The sequence below is a fragment of the Choloepus didactylus genome, chromosome 1, assembly GCF_015220235.1.
Source record: "Choloepus didactylus isolate mChoDid1 chromosome 1, mChoDid1.pri, whole genome shotgun sequence".
NCBI lineage: Eukaryota > Metazoa > Chordata > Mammalia > Pilosa > Megalonychidae > Choloepus > Choloepus didactylus.
In genome coordinates, this window is record NC_051307.1 from 120,205,746 (window position 1) to 120,218,129 (window position 12,384).

At 39.2% G+C, this 12,384-nt stretch overlaps 2 pseudogenes; one reads left to right on the top strand and one right to left on the bottom strand.

Moving 5' to 3' along the window:
- Window positions 1-397: 397 nt before the first annotated feature.
- Window positions 398-9,010, bottom strand: LOC119522291 (annotated as a pseudogene).
- LOC119527051 lies at window positions 9,006-10,787 on the top strand (annotated as a pseudogene).
- The last annotated feature ends 1,597 nt before the right edge of the window (window positions 10,788-12,384 follow it).

Here is a 12,384-nt window from a genome sequence, read left to right on the forward strand (position 1 = left end):
TACTAACTTCTTTATCTGCCTTCTCCAATCTGTTACTAACTCCTCTAATTCTTGTGATAAAATAAAGCTAATAAACATGGTGTGGAGCAAGCAGAGGCACTCTTTGTCAGCTAGGCACTGAGTCCCCTGCTCCCATAAAAACTTATCTCTGTGTCCATGTTTCATTCCTTTGCCGCCCTGTCAGCAACACATAAGGTTCAATTTGGAGCCTGGTCCAGCGCATCCCCTGGCCCTTTGGCAGCCCTGCACTTGTCCCATTCTCAGGCTGAAGTATAGGGTGGGGACACTTACTGTCCTTTATTAATTACGTACAGGTACCTTTAAAGTTACCACACCTTTTTTTTTTTTTGACCGTAAACTCAAGATTCTATTATCATAATAAAACAAAAGATAAAGCTTAGAACTGGATCACTTGGCCCTTTCTCTTCTTGTCTCCTCCAGTTCAAAATGTTTGGATTTCTTAATAGCCAACATTCTCTTAGATCTGCAGTTGGGCTCAATGCATTCAAACCTCAGCACAATCTTCTTTGTAGTTATAGCCTTTGTGCCGGTTTGAATGTCTTATGTCCCCCAGAAAAAGCCATGTTCTTTGATGCAATCTTGTGGGGCAGAATGTTGGTGGGGATTAAGTTGGAATGTTTGGATTAGGCTGTTTGCATGGGAGTGCGCCCCACTCAACTGTAGGTGATAACTCTGATGAGATATTTCCACGGAGGCATGGCCCCACCCATGCAGGGTGGGTCTAAATTAAATCATTGGAGCCATATAAATGAGCTGGCAAACAGAAGGAACTCAGTGCAGCTGAGAGTGACATTTTGAAGAGGAGCTACCACCAAGGGGGATGCTTTGAAGAACGCACTGAAACTGAGAGAGGAGCTCCAGCTTACAGAGACATTTTGAAGATGGCTTTTGAAAGCACACTCTTGCTCCAGAGAAGCTAAGAGAGGACAAATGACCCAAGAGCAACTGAGAGTGACATTTTGGAGAGGAGCTGCAGCCTAGAGAGGAACATCCTGGGAGAAAGCTAATTTGAAACCAGAACTTGGAGCAGACGCCAGTCACATGCCTTCCCAGCTAACAGAGATTTTCCAGATGCCACTGGCCACCCTTCAGTGAAGGTACCCATTTGTTGATGACTTACCTTGGACACTTTATGGCCTTAAGACAGTAACAGTGTGTTCTAGTTTGCTAATGCTGCAGGAATGCAAAACACCAGAGATGGGATTGGCTTTTATAAAAGGGGGTTTATTTGGTTACACAGTTACAGTCTTAGGCCATAAAGTGTCCAAGGTAACATATCAGTAATCGGGTACCTTCACTGGAGGATGGCCAATTATGTCCAGAAAACCTCTGTTAGCCATGAAGGCACGTGGCTGGCATCTGCTCCAAAGTTCTGGTTTCAAAATGGCTTTCTCCCAAGGCATTCCTCTCTAGGCTGCAGTTCCTCAAAAATGTGACTCTTAGTTGCACTTGGGATATTTATCCTCTCTCAGCTTCTCTGGAGCAAGAGTCTGCTTTCAACAACCATCTTCAAAATGTCTCTCATCTGCAGCTCCTGTGCTTTCTTCAAAGCGTCCCCCTTGGCTGTAGCTATCTCGCTCCTTCTGTCTGATCTTAGATAGTGCTCCAGTAATTTAATTCAGACCCACCCTGAATGGGTGGGTGAACACCTCTATGGAAATTATCCAATCAGATTCATCACACATCTCCATGGAAACACTCAAAGAATTACAATCTAATTAACACTGATAGGTCTGCCTACACAAGATTACATTAAAGATAATGGCATTTTGGGGGACATAATACATTCAAACTGGCACACAGTGTAACCAAATAAACCCCCTTTATATAAGCCAATCCATCTCTGGTGTTTTGCATCCCAGCAGCATCAGCAAACTAGAATAGCCTTCTTCCGGAAAACTGGCTTAGTCTGCCCACCATACCCACTCTGCTTCCTGTCGTAAGGCCGCTTTCCCTGGGCATACAGAGAGTCCTTGCCTTTTGTGTACTATGTCACTTTGTGGGGCTGGTGCTTGCCACACTTCTTACAGAAGGTCCAGCAGGTTTTAGGGTGTTCACCATGTCTGCTGGAGCGCTAGCAGCCACCATGCCTTTTAAGTGGAAATAAAACACTAAATTTTTTTAAAAATACACTTATTTTGCATTTATGAAAAATGTCAATAACATAGACTTATTAATATCACTGTTTCCTTTTAAATATTAATTTAAGCTTTAAGAAACATGTTTTCAAACGCATCATGGAGATAAATGTCTTCAGAACAAAAATAATTATATAAAAATCAACTAGAGTGTTGCTAAAGAACAAAAAAACTGTATGCTTTCTCCCTTGCTATCCTACTTCAATATGTTATGATAAACATCACTTCTGGATACCAGAAACAACAAACCTAAAATAGGAAAGACATGGGAAAATGACTATATGATAAGATCTATTTATGTTCACCTTTTTAAAAAATGCTTACTGATTCACTTATCAACCTTCCTCATTTTAACATGCTTGTATTCTTGCTCATGATTTCCCACATGAATAACCAAAAAATTCTGGTTAAATGCATACAGAGTTTGTAATGGTTAAGTTCATGTTTCCACTTACCTAGGTTTACGGTGTTCAGTTGTTTAGTCAAGCAAGCTCTGCCATGATTGTTTCTCTAAGGGTATTTCATAGATGGGTTTGCATCTACAACCAGTTGACCGCATCTAAGGTTGAATGCATCTACAGTCAAAAAAGGAGATTGTCCTCATCAATGAGGGGAGTCTTCTCATCCAATCAGTTGGAGGCCCAAAAGCCAGAACTGAAGGTTTCAAAAGTCAGAAGAAAAATTTCTATCTCTATTTAGCCAGCCAGTTTCTCTTGGGGAATACAATGTCATCTTCATTGGAGTTTTCAGTTTTCAGCTTCTTCTGGGGAATTTAACTTCATCTTCACAGGAGTTACCAATGTGTGGCTGACCCTATGGAATTTGGATGTTCCAATCTCCAGAGTCGTCTGAGCATTTCCTGTATCTTTTAGTATGTATCTGTTGGTTTTGTTTCTCTGTGGAATGCTGACTAATACAGAGCTACTTTCCACTTCTAATATGTGTTATTTTTTCCTCTGAATAAAAATGAATCAGTAACTGCTGGTTTGAATCTGTTTTGTACCCCATAAAAGACTATGTTCTTTAATCTAATCTTGTGGGGCAAGACCTATTCTGGGTGGGACCTTTTGATTAGGTTGTTTCCATGGAGGTGACCTACCCAATTGTGGGTGGGGCCTTTTGATAAGATTATTCCCATGGAGATGTGACCCTGCCCATCAAGATGGGTCTTAATTACTTTACTGGCATCCTCTGTGAGAGTATGAAAAGCAGAGACATTTTGAAGAGAGCTCAGAGATGCTTAAAGAGAAAATGCCCAGAGACATTTTGGAGACAGTCATTGGAACCAGAACCAGGAGAGACGCTAAGAGATGAAATCTAGTGTTTTTCCCAGAGAACTAAGAGAGGACTCCAGGTGCTTAGAGAGAAATGCCCTGGGAGAAACAAGCAAGGATGCACAGGAGCTGAGACAGAGAAGTTAAGACAGAAGCCCAGAGATATTTTGGAGAAAGCAATGGAAACCAGAAGCTAACCCCAGGAGAGGCCCAGCAAACCTCTCCATGTGCCTTCCCATGTAACAGAGGAACCCCAGATGCCATTGGCCTTTGTTCAGAGAAGGTATTGTCCTATTGATGCCTTAATTGGGAAATTTCCATGGCCTTAAAACTGTAAGTTTGTAAACTAGTAAATTCCCATTGAAGAAGCCAATCCATTTCTGGTATTTTGCATTCCAGCAGCTTCAGCAAACCGGAGCAGTAACTCCATTGAGCAAAAAAATCTATATGCAAAAAAAAAAAAAAAAATCCTCTTTTCTGTTAAAAACCATTGTATTTTTTATTTTAAAAAAGAAAGAAAAAAAGAAATTATGTAAACACAGTGCATGGTCCAAAGCAAGTGAATTTATGTGTTGGAAGCCTACTAGAATCAGTGATAGGGAACCAATTAAACGTATGTCAAATCAGTGATCATAAAGCAGCTGAAGAGTAAGCAGGAAGGGTAGAAGAGGCCTTCTTCAATAGCAATATAAACTGAGGCAGACATAAGCAAGCAAGGAAATTACGAATTGCAACATACCAATGCCTAGATTTTTAAGCAATATGCAGATGTCAGAGATTGCCCTCAAACATGATTGATCTGGATCATTCAATATTTCAAATAATTGGATATTTTACATAAAACCCATATTTCTGATTTCTTTTCAAAAATCAGAACTCAAGTTATACAAGGCCCACATCCCCTATGGCAGTGATTCTCCAAGTGTCAAGCCTGGACCAGCAGCATCAGCATCACCTAGGAACTTGTTGGAAAGAATATTCTCCAACCCATCTCAGATATATTGAATCAGAAACAATGGGTGTGGGGCAGAACAATCTGTTTTTTAACAAGCCTTCTAGATATTCTGATGCATCCTGAAATTTGAGAACTATTGGTCTATGGCAAAAAAAAAAAAAAGGCAGGATTTTGTTTTGTTTCCTTTTAATGACAGAAAGGTGATGAATTTTATGGAATCCTTTTTATTTATTTATGCATTTATTGAGATGATCATATGGTTCTTCTCCTTTATTCTGTTGATAGAGTGGAGTATTTTATTGAATTATACTATTAAACTATCCTTTCATACCTACCTGGTTTTTGAATAAGTTGCTTGTTTGGTGTAACAGTTAATATTATGTGTCAACTTGGTTAGCTTATGGTGTTCAGTTGTTTGGTGGAACAGCTGAGATCACAGCATAGAACTGTAAGTAAAGCCCCCTGAACTGCAAAGCTGGCACTCCTCCCCCACTGGTGTGGCAGTTTGAGCTGGAACACTTCCCTGTGGAAAAAAAAGAAGCAGGTTCCCAGGAGTGAGGGAAAGTAACTCAACCAAGCTCTAATTGCAGTTATAATTAACAAATTTGGAAAACTCAATACAAGCTACAGGCACAGAGAATCCTGGAGCAAACAGGAATATAACACACAGGTCTTTCCCAGCAGAGAGAAGGTGGGGTCGCTGGAGAAAAAAAAAAATAATTAAATAAAAAAAGAGGCTTTTGGAGATGGCTGACCTCAGAATACTGGAAAATGGCTGTGCCCCAAGAAAAGGGGCACTGAGAACTGGGTACCAACTCCAGTTAACTGGCAAAACAGGGGAGCTGGGGAATGGCTCTGAAAAGGGACTATTTTCTTTTTCTTTTTTTCTCTCCCATTCTAAGTAGCTCATTAGAGAAAGCCTCAGTCATTTTCAATTGTCACCTGGAAGCAGATGTTGAGAATTTAACATATGGTGACAAAGAGGCTTATGATTATCCTTGAATTTACATTTTCTCCTATTTTCCTTCACTCTCTCAGCACAATTGGTCACCCAGCTAGAAGAGACATTTCCCAGCTTCTCTTGAAGCCAGGTCTGGCCAATGGGATGAAAGTGTGAGTGATATGTGCAACTTCCAGGTCATGACATTAAAAGTCCCTGCTCATATAAGAGCTGGAGAACAAAGATGATTTTATATAGTTTATAGAAATCTACTTATTAAATCAATTTAGCTTGGTAGGTTGAATTATGTACCTCCATTTAGACACGTTCTTAACCTTAATCCAGGTTTCTGTGGTATGAAGCCATTATAAATAAGATCTCTTCAAGGTGTTATTTTTATTTAAGGTGGGGTCCATCTGAATGAGGCTAGGTCTTAATTCACATTATTGGAATCCTTTGTAAACAGAAGAAATTCAGATATGGTCAGAGAAAGCCATGGGGAGGAGTTGGAAGTTGGAAGTCAATGGAACCCAGAAGAGAAAGGGAAGGACATCACCATGCAATATGAGGCAGGGATACAAGCCAAAGAACCCCAAGGATTACTGACAGCCAGAGCTGTAATGTTACAGGCATTGTGGAGAAAGCATTGCCTTGCTGACACCTTGATTTTGGACTTCTCCTAATCTCAAAACCATGAGTCAAGGAATTTCCATTGTTCAAGCTAACACACTGTGTGGTATTTGTGATAGCAGCCTGGAAAACCAGGACTTTAGTAAATCTTGATGGAGTGTTGCTACAGTTGTTTCTTTAAAATGCTGTATAGGCAGTCTCTGCTTTACTTAGTAGTACTGGGCCATTAAAATGACCATACAAGCTGAGAAGAAGCTGCAAAGCAATCTTAATCAATGGGAAAAATTACAAATGTTCCATGGCCCCTACAAATGTTTGTCAAATATTAAAAATTTCTTCCTGTCAGTTATAAATGTACAGGTAAATGAAAAAAAAATAGTAAAACCAATATATATTCAGTATGCTGTAAATAAAAGCATTAGAAATATTGAGAATTAAGTGTTTTATATGTTTGTAAAAACTTAGCAAGACTGGTATGAACTCTTGCCTTCTGCTTCTCATAGTATAAGTTATGATAAAGAGCGAGCATCTTTTCTATGCCTTGGAAAAACATAGCCCTTTCTAAGTTTGTATCAGCTTGCAAAATTTTATCCTTTGTGCTTTCAATGTTATGAAACATCCTTGAGATTTGCTTTATTTTGATGTATGTTGCCAGTCTCAGCTCTTCTGGGAATTCTTAATCCTTTTTCATCACAACTACTTTCCCCATTATGTCAATAAATTAATGTTCACCTATGCTCCTTTAGCTACATATCTAGAGTCTTTTGAGTAGCAGCGGTATAGTCAGCCATTTCTTCCATAAAGTATTTATGTTACATTAAAATTTCACTTAGCATTATCACTTTTTATTTCTTTGCTGCACTTCCATTTTTGTTGGCCAATTCCCTTTTTACATTATCCAATTTTGTAAAATGACATGGTTTTATCAGTTGGAGACAAGCAACAACACAATTACAAGTTTGCTGTCTGTTCTAGTTTGCTAATGCTGCAGAATGCAAAACACCAGAGATGGACTGGCTTTTATAAAAAGGGGGTTTATTTCACTACACAGTTACAGTCTTAAGGCCATAAGTGTCCAAGGTAACACAGCAGTAATCAGGTACCTTCACTGGAGGATGGCAAATGGCGTCCGGAAAACCTCTGTTAGCTGGGAAGGCACGTGGCTGGCGTCTGCTCCAAAGTTCTGGTTTCAAAATGGCTTCTCCCAGGACATTCCTCTCTAGCAAGCTTGCTCCTCTTCAAATAACATCACTCACAGCTGCACTCCGTCCAGTCTCTTTGAGTCAGCATGTTTTATATGGCTCCACTGATCAAGGCCCACCCTGAATGGGTGGGGTCGCACCTCCATGGGAGTATCCCACCAAAGTCACCACCCACAGCTGGGTGGGACACATTCCAAGCAAATCTAACCAGCACCAAAATGTCTGTCCCACAAGACCACAAAGATAATGGCATTTGGGGGACACAATACATTCAAACTGGTACACTGTCTGCGTGAATAACAGATGAGCAGTGACTAATCACCAACAAACTACAAAAGAAGTGATAAGATTGGTCACTGATTGTGATGTACATCTGTTATTTATGTAATAATTTGTGAATGAAGGAGCTGGCAGTGAAATTTGTACTTCATGCAATTACTCATAGCTAATATCCAAAGGTAACTGAAATTTGAACTGTATTGTGGGAATGACAGTATTTAACTAATTCTTGATGACTGAAATTCATGCATATCAGAACCATGAGATGTGAGAGCTGTCTGGATTTGTTGTTCTTATTTAAACAATGAATGCACATCATACAAAATTCAAGAGATAAAAAAAGTTACAATAAAAAGTGATTTTTCCTCTCCTGCTGTCTCTCAACCAACTCACCACTTCAAAGCCAAGTACTGTTAACAATTGGTGTGTGTTTTTAGAGGCATCCTTCACAAAGGCAAGCATATATATGTAAATATGTTTTTGCTTAAGTAAATATATATTAATATATAATAGAATAATAAATATAGCATTACACATACACATACAATAGCATTTGCATTGTTCTGAAATTACCTTTTATATTAATCTGTCTTTGAGGTAATTCCACTTCATTACTTTAGAACATTCTTATCCATTTATATAGTTGCATAGATAACCCTTGAATGGATGAATTTATAATGTATTTAGCTAATTGCTTATAGAAAAATATTTTACTGTTTCCACTTTTGCTGTTAAAATTTATCTATAACAAATACTCTTGTATGTCATTTCTCATGTGTACAAATATATCTTTAGTATGAAATCCTGGAAGTGGAATTACTGGGCCAAAGGATATATACATTTTAACACAGTATTACCAAACACCAGCAATATGCTAAATTATACTCTCATGTTTTCATACTCTCATCAACAAATTTTATAATCAAACTTTTTCATATATTTTCCAATCTAATAATTGAAAATTATTTTTAAGAATGCTTTGATTTTTCTTTTTTACCATGACTGGGCTTAGGCATATTTTTACGTGTTTAGAAAAAAATCATATTTTATTTTCTATAAACTGTGCCTTTGCCTATTTTTATACATAACTTTTTGATTTGCAAGAACTTTTTATATATTAGGATATAATTATTCTTGTGATGTAATTCAAAAATATTTTCCCCAATTTGTTACTTGCCTTTGTATTTTATGGTTATTTTTATTATGCTGCAGTTATATGGTGAAATTATTGAATTCTTTTTATTGCTTCTAGAGTTTGAGTGATAATGAATGAGAACTTCCTCAATCCTACATAATTTTTTTCCTTCTTCTTTTAAGTTTTTTTAATGATATTGGAATTATTGTTCCATGTGGATTTTTTTTTTTTTTTTGGTGGAAAATGTGAAGTTTAAATTCAAATTCTTTACTTAAATAATCAATTGAGGGCAGGGGGCGCCAAGGCCTCTTGCTGCCGCGGCACCTGACGGTCGGCCGCCTCCGCAGCCGTCTCCACTGCAGCGCGGGGGCCGGGCGAGCGTGCGCGCAGGACGAGGCGCGAGTGCCGCCGGCGGTCCTGGGAGGCTGGAGGCCATGGAAGGGAAGTGGTTGCTGTGTGTACTCCTGGTCCTTGGAAACGCTGTTGTTGAAGCTCATGATGGACATGATGACAATATGATTGATATAGAGGATGACCTCGATGATGTCGTTTAAAACGTAGAGGACTCAAAGCCGAAACCAGGTAACAGCGCTCCTCCTCTCTCTCCAAAGGTCACTTACAAAGCTCCGGTTCCAACAGGGGAAGTGTATTTTGCTGATTCCTTTGACAGAGGAACTCTGTCAGGGTGGATCTTATCCAAAGCCAAAAAAAGATACTGATGATGAAATTGCCAAATATGATGGAAACTGGGAGGTGGATGAAATGAAGGAAACAAAGCTTCCAGGCGATAAAGGACTCGTATTGCTGTCTCGAGCCAAGCACCATGCCATCTCCGCAAAACTGAACAAGTCTTTCCTGTTTGATACCAAGCCCCTCCTTGTTCAGTGTGAGGTTAATTTCCAAATGGAATAGAATGTGGTGGTGCCTATGTGAAACTACTCTTCAAAACTCCAGAACTCAGCCTGAATCAATTCCATGACACGACCCTATAGGATTATGTTTGGTCCAGATAAATGTGGAGAGGACTATAAATTGCACTTCATCTTCTGGCACAAAAATCCAAGGACAGGTACATATGAAGAAAAGCATGCTAAGAGGCCAGATGCAGATCTGAAGACGTATTTTACTGATAAGAAAACACATCTTTATACATTAATCTTGACTCCAGATAATAGTTTTGAAATATTAGTTGACCAATCTGTCGTGAACAGTGGAACTCTGCTGAATGCCATGACTCCTCCGGTAAATCCTTCGTGTGAGATTGAGGACACAGAAGATTGGAAGCCTGAGGACTGGGAAGAAAGACCAAAAATTCCAGATCCGGACACTGTCAAACCAGATGACTGGCATGAAGATGCCCCTGCTAAGATTTCAGATGAAGAGGCCACGAAACCTGAAGGCTGGTTAGATGATGAGCCATAGTACATTCCTGACCCAGATGTAGAGGAACCAGAGGACTGGGATGAAGATATGGATGGGCAGTGGGAAGCTCCAGAGATTGCCAACCCCAAGTACAAATCGGCCCCTGGTTGTGGGGTCGGGCAGCGACCTATGATTGACAACCCCAATTATAAGCGTAAATGGAAGCCTCCCATGATTGACAATCCTAACCACTAGGGACTCTTGAAACCAAGAAAAATGCCAAATCCAGATTTCTTTGAAGATCTTGGAACCTTTCAAAATGACCCCTTTTAGTGCCATTGGTTTGGAGCTGTGGTCCATGACCTCTGATATTTTTTTTGACTTTATAATTTGTAGCGATCGGCAAGTAGTTGATGATTGGGCCGGTGATGGATGGGGTCTGAAAAAAGCTGCTGATGGGGCTGCCGAGCCAGGTGTGGTGGGGCAGACGCTCCAGGCAGCGGAAGAGGGCGGGTGGCTGTGGGTGGTGTACATTTTGACTGTAGCTCCGCCTGTATTTCTTGTTATCCTCTTCTGCTGTTCTGGAAAGAAACAGCCCAGTGCTGTGGAGTATAAGAAGACTGATGCTCCTCAGCCAGATGTGAAGGAGGAAGAGGAAGAGAAGGAGGAGGAAAAGGACAAGGGAGATGAAGAGGAGGGTGAAGAGAAACTTGAAGAGAAGCAAAAAAGTGATGCTGAAGAAGATGGCAGCTCTGTCAGTCAAGAGGAGGAAGATAGAAAATCTAAAGCAGAGGAGGATGAGATTTTGAACAGAACACGGAGAAACAGAAAGCCACGAAGAGAATGAAACAATCTTAGGAACTTGTTTTGTGATTTTGTCTCCCTCCCTCCCCCTTGCAAGTGTTGTCCCAGGAGGGGACCTGGTACACCCTAGGTTGAAACTCAGAAAACCTCAAGACATCACCATCAACAGGTTCCAGGCGAACACTGGCCCATGTAATTTTCAACATCTAGCAGTACATAATTGCAGTTGTGACATCAAGGACCCTGTTTTTGTAGAAAGAAAACATTTAACATAATAGTTGTGAAATGTAACATGGAGAAACTAACTTGTATTTTTTGTTTTTAAACATCTTTGTTTTCTAGAATAGAATAATAGAACTTTGCCAGTCTTTAAAATCTTGGCTTAATTTAATATATTAATCTGTCTGTGCAGAAATAACACCAATATTTAGAAACATTAGGGGGACAAAATTGCAGTTTTTGTAAGTTTTTTTTTTTTTTTTTTTTTTATGTTTGGTATTACAAACATTCAAGTGTCTCTGTCCCTTAAAATTGATAATCATGTTTAAAGTGCAATCATTCATGATTATAATCTTGTTTTGCTTGCTTCCATTATTCAGTTCTTCCTAAGGAAATTGAGGCAAGGGATTGCATGGAAGCCCAACTTTATAGAAAGTTTCCGTTTAATTTGTATTAAAAGTAGACATCCAAAACGAACAACAACAACAAAAAAAAGCCTTTTCACTTGATGTTGGTTACACCATAAAGTGTGTGTATTCTGTTGTCCTTGGAACTGCTCAGTTCTCAGACAGTTTTGGAGGAGGCAGCTTAATGGGGCACACTGGACATTCCTAGTTGACACAGTGGCTTCTAAGGACTGCTAGCTGGGCAGTAGATGCAGATGTGTTTTAATCACTTCTTCCACTATGTTGACACTGTTTTCCTTACCTGTTTCCCAAATTCCCAGCTTTCTCCTCTGCTATGCATTTTCTTCACAGCGCAGCTTGCTGTTCGTCGCTGAAAATGATTATAAGCTCCGCATAGTGTTAAGCTTTATTGCGATTATGTGTATGTTTTCTTCTTTTTCCTTTTTAAGCAGACCCATACCTTTCCAGGGTCGAAGTACAGGATAGAATACAATCTTTCATCTTCATCCATTTTTGTTACTCTGTGTGCAGACTTTAGAAGTCTAATCCAGAGGTGAGCCAATTCAGAATCGACTGTAATTGAACACAGGCTAAAAGTATTCATGGGAGGTGTGACATCTAGCATGCTGATTTTTATAGCTGCTGAATCTTTCAAATTTTCATTTTAAATTCATGTAACAGTTGTGTCTTAAATTACACAATAAAGCAATCCTGTTCAAATGTTAAAAAAATAATCAATTGATCCAAAACCATTTATTGATGAATTATTGTTTTCATCAAAATTTTAAAATGTTAATTTGTACTAATTTCCATACTTGTTTGGATTGGTTTCTGTACTCTCTACTCTGTTCCACTGCTCTGTCAATTCATGCACAAGTTCCTCACTGTTTTTAATTCCAGAAGCATTTGAAATATTTTTATTTCTAGTAGGGCTAGTTGCTCCACACTTTCATTACTTTATTAGAATTCTCTTGACTCTTCTTGTTTGATCATTTTTTTAACTCTAGAATCAGCTCAT